At 33.6% G+C, this 10,840-nt stretch overlaps 1 pseudogene across 1 annotated transcript in view; it reads left to right on the top strand.

The window, feature by feature from the left end:
• The first annotated feature begins 2,079 nt into the window (after nucleotides 1-2,079).
• The window catches only part of LOC143591518 (abietadienol/abietadienal oxidase-like), an 83,503-nt pseudogene continuing 74,742 nt past the window's right edge, over nucleotides 2,080-10,840 (top strand). Inside the window, exon 1 of the transcript XR_013145700.1 lies at nucleotides 2,080-2,282. The product of XR_013145700.1 is annotated as an abietadienol/abietadienal oxidase-like (transcript). The remainder of the gene's footprint in view (nucleotides 2,283-10,840) is intronic.

Raw genomic sequence — 10,840 nt, 5'->3', positions numbered from 1 at the left:
TTGTTGGAACAAGCCAATATTGAGTTGGAATTACATGATGAGGCAAATTAAGCTAATAAGGAAGAGATCCCTCAAGATATTCTTGAATCTCTAATAAAATTGAGCAAGGATGATAATTAGACAAAGCGGGATCAGAAATATGAAGAAGTGGTGTATAAGAAGAGGGTTGAGGATATGGTGTTTTATGCTAGAAAAAGAACTCAGCATACCCAACCCACTCAACCCACTCACAATTTGCTTCTCATGAACCAAATGTTGAACCTACGCCTTAAGCACAAACTGTTGAAACTCCTCAAGAACCCAATATTGAAACTCAAAAAGAAACGAATGTTGAATCTCCTCATACTTCTCCAAGTGTTCTACCTCCTAATTCTTCACCAAGTCAAGAAAAGAAGACCGAGCCAAAATCTAAAAATGTTAAATCAACTGCTATTAATACTTTAAAAGGATAAGCTCTGGCTATTTAAGAAGAAAGTAGAAGAACCCAAGGTTGATTAACCAAATATCAGTTCCTTGGATGACTTATCAGATGAAGATATGGATGATGATTTTAATGATGTTGAAAACCCTAAAAACGAAACTAAAACACTTTCTAAGTCCTTAGGTCAACCTGACTGGGGAACATTTCAGAACCATTCAAAAGAGTATAGATGAAAACAAGAAATCAAATGAGAAGATTAAAACTCTTATTGGTCTTGGAATTCACAATTTAAAATTAAGACTTGAAATGCTTTAATATATTAGTAAGATTCAAATTAAAAAAAAAATAGATTTCACAATTTAAAATTAAGACAAGGGAATGTATGTATCATGACTCGAACTACTCATGTGATAAGAATATTATGGGAACCTCCTACAAATCCGGTTTAATTCCAACAAATGTATTTTGCTAATAGAGAAGAATCCCATTGTTCTAGAATTCAGGCTTTAAGTAAGATGGATTGCTTGCTAATGATAAATTTATCATAGTTCCCCGTTAAAAGAAAATAAAGCATAAATGTAAAGTTTTGCTTTTCCTGATAACAAGGGAATATATACGTGGGTCAAGTTGATCATTTCAAACTATTTTGGTCAACTAGTGCTTGAAATGCTCCTTACGTTTTCTTTATCATGAGTAGAATATTACTTTTAATTATTTATGTAAAAAATGAAAAGTTATGAGTTTAAAATACGTATATGTATAGTATTTCATATATCATGGTTGTAAAAGTCGCTAAACGGATTCTAGGCGGATGGATGAATAGAGAGTTGGGTATACTCAGGGTATTCGGAAAGGGTAAATATAAAGCAAATTAATTTTTGGAGATTATATATACCAAATATTATAAGTTTACTAATATTTATAACAAAATAAGTGTATATCAATATAAATAAAAGAAATACATTTTTAAATACTAAATTATTCTAAAACCTGCTAATCATTAATTAAAAAATGATATTTTTATTATAGACTGACTAGATGTGATTCTGGCTGAAGTTGACCAATTTGACCGATTCTTAATAGCTAGGCGGAGTTAAATAAAACTCGCATCGGCACCATACATTGTAGCGAGTACCCAGAGAGTACTCGGCCATAACATAGCGTCAGATATATATATAAAAGTATTTGTTTTTGTAACAAAATCATACTCATATCTTCATCTTAAATACTAATAGACGAATAGTCATTCGTTGATGCACTTTGATAGTTTGATTATGTTAGATAACCCAATAAAAAATGGTTGGAAATTTACACTTATAAAGAGAAAAATTTACATTTATTTTCTTAAAAAGTAAGTTTTAAGATCAATTTTTCTAAAGCGATATACTTTGAAAATGATATAGACATAAGTCACATTTTATTCAGTGTTTTATTATTTATTTATTTATTTATTTTTTTGGGAATACTAAAAAGTAAAAATGAAAATTAAGTTAAATAAAAAATAAGGCGATAGAATTTTTAATGCCAAGAGAATGAGCCTATGGCGTTTTATATTGTTTTAAAGCCAGCGGATCTCATAAACCACACCTTCACCACCCACACCCACACCAACTACCACCAACACCCTTGGGAAAGGGAAAGGGAAAGGGAAAGGGAAAGGAAGAATGGTGGTGTGGAGCTATGTGATCCTCCCTTGGTTGGTGGTGCTTGTGATGATGTTATATGTGGTAAGTTTGAAAAGAAGCAATGGCAAATTGCCCCCGGGAGGAAGAGGGTGGCCTGTAGTTGGTGATAGCACACGTTGGTATAACGCGGTGGCAAGCTCTAATCCTACCACTTTTGTTCAACAACAAGTTTTAAGGTAAGGAACACCCGATCCCAACCTCAAACTCATTCGCTTCTCCTTTGATTTTATCTTAAACACATACTAGCAAGGATCGCTTCACACTTTCATATTTTTATATGGAGAATTGGATTTCATTAAACCAAACTATAATATATTAGCCGATAATAATCCATAATCCCAATAGTATATTCATCATAGATTTACACTTAATATATACATGATTTCACATGTATGTTTCTCACTTAATTCATAATCATCCTTTTTTTAATACACATTAACATGGTTACAGTTTCATACTTTTATAGGGAAAATGGATTTCAGTAATCCAAACTATAATGTATAAACAATAATCCCAATAGTGTCTTCTTCATATATTTACACTTAATATACACTTGATTTCACCTGTGTGTTCCTCACTTCGTTCATGATCAGAATTGTGAACGAAATCAAGTGTAAATCTTTTATGAACATGCTACTGGAACTGCACTAGGTAATAGAATTGAATGTTAGGAATATTATTAGTCAATTGCCCTAGCAACAAGATTTGATGATCATGGTTGCTCAAGTAAAAAAAAATTAAAAAGAAAAAAAGTTTCAGCCAACCATGTGAAGCTATGTAGACCAATTACCTGGCAGCGTTGCTAAGCCTTGCTTTTTAATCTTACTTACAATTATAACAATAACTAAAATTAGAAAAATTGTATTAGTGTAATAATGATCCAATATTTTTGAGTGAAAGACTACAAGTATTCAAAAACAATATTTTAGATTAATTTTTTTAGTTTGATATTAATCTAAACTAGTATTTACACCCTCGCGTTGCGGCGGAGGTGTAAAACTGTGTATTTACATATCCACTCCACTCGAAAGCATGAGGTTACCACCACCACCGCCTTCGTTTGCCATCTCCTCTCCTGCAGCCAGTAACTAACGTTAACCATTAAAAAATTGAACAAAAAGTAGACGTAAAAGCGTTGAACCACACACACTCATTGCATCGTGTTAACACAAAAATTAGACCGAAACATAAAATTTAGAAAAATATAACTAAGTCAACTTAACATCTGCGCGTTGTGATGGGGCTGTTAAACGGGATAGACATAAAAACGCTCAACCACACTCATGCATTACAACGCGTTAACTCGTTAAATTCAAATGTAAATGCTAAACAAAAAAAAAACTGTAAAAGATGAAAGTATAGGATACCAAAGTTGAAAGTGGAAAAATATTAATGACTAGAACTAAAATATATTTTATGACATATTTGTAAACTATACAAAAGTGTGAGAACCAAAAGTAAATAAAAATGAAAGTTATATAAACAAGAATATTACATGGTACAAACTTGGATGCACACTGTAGAAAAGACTTATGCACATCTCTCCCACTTTTATTATTATATAAATTTCAGTGGGTTTACCTCATTAATCAATTAAAAATAAAACTTGCATTTTAATAAAAAAAACACCAAGTACTTCTATCACACGTTGTATTGTGATACGAACATAGTATGTCAAATGGTCCAAAAAAAATAGAAGGAAACCAGATAGAAATCAAGATACGATTTAAAGCCTTAATACATATTTTTCATTAATAAAGCAAATACTAAACATGGATTGCCACTTTATAGGCTTACAAACAAAAGAAATAAACCAACTAAACCACTAACCAACGAGAGTGGCGGCCACCATGGCGAAACCACTAACAATAATAATATGAAAACCATGCACTAAGCCACTTTGTTTGGAGATAACCGAACGTGGGAATGAGGCTCTATGTGAGGCACGTATCATATTGGAGCGGGTTAAATGGATTGCATAATCAAAAGCAATCATGCGTAGGGCTATGCAATGAGTCGGAATCTGACCGAAACTGGAACCGTAAATGACTGAAAATAAAACCAGAAGCCTAGCCCTATTATAGTAAACCAGTTTGTTTGCGAAACCGTTAAAATTGGTTCTTGCTAATCGGTTATGTACCACGATTGGTAATGTTATCAAATGGACAATGCAAACTTTGCAAATTATAACAATCAAAATTTTAAATCAAATCAAACTAACTAAAAGTTGCAACATTCAACATTTTAGGGGAAAAAAACGGAATATTAAAACAAAACATGACTTCTCCATTTGTAAACTTATTATATCTTCTTGCTTGTGAAAACTTGAAATCGATAAAAACCTGTTTATTATCGAAAAAGTTAGAAACAAAATGAAAATAAATGCATGTTCATCATCGAAAAAGTAAGAAACAAAAAAGAAAATAAATACTTGTTCATTATCGAAGTAACTAAACCAGGAATGGGAGACTTGCGATCAATCTGTCTTTGTTAACAATCGAGATCGCCGGTGTTTGTTAACAGCTCCAAGAAAAGAATAGGGTTTTAATTAGGATGCAAGAGAAGATTAAGGAGTTTGTTTAAAGTTATTGATTGCGTCTGTTGGTTTTGGCTCACGAATCACAAATGCACTATATGAAATGCCCATTAAACAATAGGGATTAAAATTATTCTGAATTTTAATATTCCAGTTTTCGGTTTCATGTCTTGAGCCTTTGGCATTACCTTGAACCGAATCGGGAATCGTTTAATGCAAAACATGAGAACCATTAGTTGCACACTTTGGTGATTCTGATACAACGGTTCGCTTCTGGTTCCTCAGTTATGGTGGTTTTGAACTTGTTCTTGCTCACTCCTAATATGTGTTGCGACGTGTATGCGTCAGAAAGTCGGACAGTATCGAAAGAATTCATTATGGTCAAAGTTTTGTGACAAAAGTTTTATTGTCAAAATTGATGAGTCAAAAGTAATAATGTAAGTTCAAAACACAAAAACTTATTGTCAAAATTAAGGTGTCAAAAATAGGTACGTGAAACTAAAATTGATGTGTCAAAAATATATGTGATAGTATTATCACAAAATCCAATAAACAAAATTTTGAAACTAAAGTCGAGAGGAAAAAATGTAAATGTATGAAACATTTATGTCAAAGTTATAAAAAACTGAAAAGAAACAATACTACAACATACAAATACAACGCATATATTAAGATTTTAGGGACATTTGTGTTTTTTTTTTTTCATCATTATTTACGTAAACTTTAATTATTTTTAAATAGTTACAATATTGTCTCAAGTTTACTCCACTTATAATTAATTAAACCATAATTACATTTTTGGCTCTTATTTTATATTAACTATCCTATGATTTTTAAATGGTCATAATTTTTTTATACATTAACATATTTTTTTTAATTGTACCATAAAAACGAGAATTTTATTCTATTTAACATAAGTATGGTACTACTATAATTTTTATTTCTAAAAAATTTTACATGTTACGTGATTACTCGCTTGGACCGACAAACGACTCTAGTAGGATGGGTTCGGGTAACGGGTCATAACGAGTCCAGGTCATAAGAGGTTAGGACGGGAACCGGTTGATACCAGAAAGGGTTACTTTGGTCCGGGTCGAGACAAGGTCGGGTCGAAAGGGGTTTTGTCAAATTGGGTTTCGGGTTAGAACATGTTGGTTAATTTTTATATTTCTAAATTATTGTACATTTTAGCCTTTAAATCTGGCTTTTAGCATCGCTTACTGTAACGATTCCGACGAAACCAGGTATACCCAAACCGGTAGACAATAGTTACGTTATATTTAAGGTCGGGTACATGAATTACCATAGTAATTATACGAGAATACATGGTTCACTGTATTGATTGTACGTGAATATACAATTCATCGTATTGAATATGCGATTAATCGATCGATAGTTATTGAAACCCGAACGAATCGAGGGTTCAATTATAGACGATATCTATAATATTTAGTGATGTTTACGAAGTATTAAAGCTTCGGGATAAGTGAATTAAAGCACAGAAAAAGAATTTTTGATTTAATGGTACGTCGGTACGTTAAACGAAATCTTCAATACCAAACCGAGCAAGAGACGATCGATCAAGCCGAAAAAGATGCGCAATAATTAATAATATGATGTTTTAAGTTAATAAATGTCATGGTTTAAGTTTTTTTAAAGTTTTTAAAACGGTTTTATATAAATTTCATTTTTAAGCCGAAAACGACCGTTTTAGCCTTGTTTTAAGCCGAATTAAACATTTAACCGAAAAACGAACTGAACCAGATTATCCAAAACATTATCCGGATTTCCAAAATCTAAATGGGTGGCTAGAAATGGAAAGGTGGGTCTCACCCCACCTCCCTCTTAATCCCGATCGGAAAAGGGGTGATACCCCATGGTTTTGTTATTTTTTTTACACAAACATTTCAACATTCTTCATCTCCTCTCCATTTTATGATCCAAAAATCCAGAAATTTAGCAAGAAAACCGAGTTAAAAATCGAGTTATTTACGTGTTCATCTTCCTTTCTTGAGTTTATTTGCAAGAAAATGAGGTTCCAAGTGAAAAAGGGTGAAAACCCGAGATGAAAACCGATTCTTGTATGATCAAGTGATGTATACGGGTTATACAAGGGATCTTGGTCCAAGAAAGGAGTTAAACGAACCAAAAACGAATTTTTACGGTTTAAACTTTAGTTTTGAAACAATAACCGAAACTATAGTGTAAGAGGCTTGATTGTGAGTGTAACTTGCTTGGTATTGTGGTATGTTGGTTGTAGGTTCTGTATTTAGTGGTAGATAAGGCGGAAAGACGAGTGTGTAGCTTGTAGTGGCGGAAAACAAAAGGTATATTCGGTTTATGTTCGGTTATGAGTGTTTTGGACAGATTGTGGTACGTTTAGATTTAGGCTACGAAATTTCACAGAGATGATCTACACATGAAAATATGAGATCTGTGAAAATTTGGTAATTTTTGGACAAATGATGAATATTTGGTGAATTTAATGCTCGGTTTTGGCTAAAAATGGTGAAAAATAGTTAAATATCATGAAAAATTCTGAAAAATTCCAGATAAGCTTCTTATAGCATGTATAAGTCACACACAAAATTTTAGGTCAGTTGGAGAAGTCTAAGTAGGCTTTTCAGTTAAACGAGTTCTAGGGTTTTCTAGCTCGGTTTTAGTGAAAATGGCATGTAAAAAGATATTTTGGTTCTGGAAAAATTACAAGGGAGTATATGGATGGCAGGGGTCATCCAGGAAAAATTTGGGATTTTTCTAAGGTCGTTTGGTATTTACGACATATTTAGTGTTTAAATGGTGTTTAAAAATAGATAAATAAATTTTAAATATAAAAATTAATTCTGGAAATATTTTTATAAAATTCCCCACTGTCAAAAAGTGATTTGTGCAAAATTTCAAGATCCGAGATTAAACGGATAATTAATTGTGCAAAAACAAACTTTTAAGGTTTAAAACGCGTAAACCGGTAAAGTTCGCCTAAACGAGCTGACCGGTGTATGAAAACCCTAAAAATGAACTATTTTCATATAACTGAGTTAAACAAGTAAAAATAAATCATCCGAAAATAATTCGGATGATTTGAGTAATTTTATCCGATTTAACAGTTTCCGGTGCACTAAAGACGGAAACGGATCCCGCGGCCAATCGGGGCGTCTAAACCGAGCTCTAATTTCACAAATTTAATTAAATTATCAGTCAACCACTATTTTCGGGTCGTGTGTGACCAAACTCATTTTTGAAACGTAAAAACGGATAACCGTGCTAGGCACGCAAAACGGGGAAAACAAACTAATAGTAATTTTGACTATTGAACTCTAAACGATATCACAATCTTAGTCCGGAGAAGTGTTTCTGGGTTAACATTGCCCCCGGAATGGGTACAGTACTGGGTTAACAGTGTCCCCAGATGTACCGGTTAACACGGTTAAAGATTATATAAACAATAATTGTATAATAACGATCGTAGTGATCATATTACAGATTGGACGTGTTAACTAATAATGACTGTTGTTACCTGCTTGCATGTGCTAAGGTGAGTTTCACGAGCCCCTTTTTCTGAATTGTTTTTAAATATTTTCTCGGGGCGGAAGCATGTTACTACTGAAATGTTTAAGTACATACTGAACGCATAGATTTGCGTGTATTTATATATATTTTATTGTACGGGAATCGTACGGAAATGTACTAAGATGGTAATTGTCTGAGTTGCTAACATTGTAAGGCCCCGCAACACGAGTGATTAACTGAAAGCTGGTAGAGTGTGAATAGTACTATTGGTCTGACAAACCCAACTGGTCCGGCATGGATTTGCTTATGTTTCCCAGCCAGTTGCACATGTCTATTTTGTTGTTATATATATTTTGCTATGTAATGTTAGGCATAGCGGTTTGGGGCAGGTCCGTGGGCGGAGTATGCCACGGGGTTGTGTGTGGATAGTCAGAGGTTTCACTTGTGGGCTCAGCATAATTACATCGATAATATTATATTTTGATATTGATTTATCATGGTTTACTCGAATTGTGAAACTCACCAACTATTCGTAGTTGACACGTTTTCTCACATGCTTTTCAGGTACGATTAAGATGAAGTGATTGCTTACGTGCTAAGTGCTAGATGTGTGTAAGATTTGCGTGCGGGATGTTAGGATACATTATATTAAATAGAATTATGTATCGTATTGTACGATGTGTGTATCACCTAGACGGTAACGAAAATATGAGATAATGTAATTTGAAGTATATTAATGTATTCAGTTTTCTTTATAAACAATGTGGTTGATATCAGAGGTGTCTGTGGCGCCCCGGTTACGTTTCCGCTGCGGTTACGGGGTGTTACAGAAGTTGGTATCAGAGCCATTGGTTATAAAGAATTAGGATGTCTTTAAAAGATACCTAAAATATAACCAGTAGCTCAAGTATTATAGGATCTGAATATCAACTAATAATATATGGTGACGAGTATCGGGATGAACTCGGTCGGACAAGTGAGTTATTATGGTCCGGAACATAATAACAGACTTGTCCGCGCTAGGGAATTCAAGGGAAGTCACGGGGTACATTAATAGGTAAAAATGGCAACATATGTGTAAAGTATATAATATTATTTATGCGTGCTAATGTGTATATATATATATGTACATATCTTGTGGATACATGTATTGAGAAATAGGACCCGGATAAGGAACCGGGGGATAAAATAATAAAAATACCGAGGATGCTGAAATTCTAGAGCATCGATTGATGATAAGTCTGACTTATCGGGCCATAGTTATGATAGTACCAAGTTAGATCTCCCGTTTGACATTAACCAGAAATATCTAGTAACCGTCACTCCCAACCAAAATTGATAAATCACTTACCCTACCAACACCGGTACCGTATATCCTAATAACCCCATATATTCACCCGAACCGCCGACCCTCACTTACGGACGGACCTGTACCTGAACCCATTCTTATTCCATTAAGGTAAAAAAAAAAAAAAAAAAATAATAATAATAATAATAATAATAATAATAATAATAAATTTGATAATAAATGAGCAGATAAAAATAATATATGGAAATATATATGTGTATTTCTCACTCTCAAACATATGGGACATACCACCTCCAGATCGAGAATTACCGATTTTAGCGAACCTAGAACGCCTGAGGACATTGACTGAGCAAGTGATAGAGTTTCCCATAATAGTAATTGATAATATTTGAAGGCAACATGGGTTGCGCGATTACCTTGAACCTTGCAACTCCCTATGTTATCCTTACATCCGTTAGATGCCTATACCCATGTATACTCGAATTGAATGATTACCCATACACAAAGAGGCGTTGGAATCATTATAGCATAGTTGGTTGTTCGTTCGTAGGTGGTATACCGTGTATGCCGGATATACAAATGGACACGGATATTATAACTCCGTGGTACGTAATCGTTTGGTGCTCACGGTGAGCATGTATCGGTTATGCTGACATGCAGAAGGATAGTGAAATCAAGCATATTAAACATTAATCTTTGTTGAGAAAGATCTATATGTCAGTTGGAGACAAGGGTTATGAAACATATTTAAACGTTAACCGACGTCAGGTTAAGTCCATATGTTATTATAATTGTGGGACATGTATACTAGATACTGGTATGTGTAATATGTATGATAATATTTGGTGTGTATGTGTACCTGCTGTTATGATTGAGCTGGTAACGAGTTATACGGTGAGATTAGTATTGATTACTGCGTACGGGATGGGTACGGCAGAATGACATAAAAAGAGTAACTCCAATGATGGAGATTGATATGATTCAGTTGATTGCTCAAAGATAGCAGATGATGATACCGAATGTCGTATCACAGATCACTGCTAGTGTTGATGCAAATGTGATCGCAGAATTATAGATCGAGCGATCACATGAATATGAATATTTCAATTCTTAGTGTTATTACTAAGAGTGATAATGTCCCACCGAATACTATTATGACTACAAGTATCAGTTATAAACTAAAAATGAATAGTAGTCGTAATGAATTAGATCCGGTATGAAGGATATGTTTGTTGGTTGTGTTAAGGAAATTATTAATAGTTTACTGATGGTAAAGGGAGGAATAGATTGGCGAGTGGATAGAAAAGATCGAAATGGTTAAGGATATTGATAAGAGTCTAGAACATTGTGTAGTGAAATATGCTACAGATATGTTGGTA

Source organism: Bidens hawaiensis, unplaced genomic scaffold (assembly GCF_021521415.1).
Source record: "Bidens hawaiensis isolate Kalapana, Puna unplaced genomic scaffold, B.hawaiensis_p1.1 tig00039759_1, whole genome shotgun sequence".
NCBI classification, from domain to species: Eukaryota; Viridiplantae; Streptophyta; class Magnoliopsida; order Asterales; family Asteraceae; genus Bidens; species Bidens hawaiensis.
This window is presented reverse-complemented; position numbering and strand designations above follow the sequence as displayed.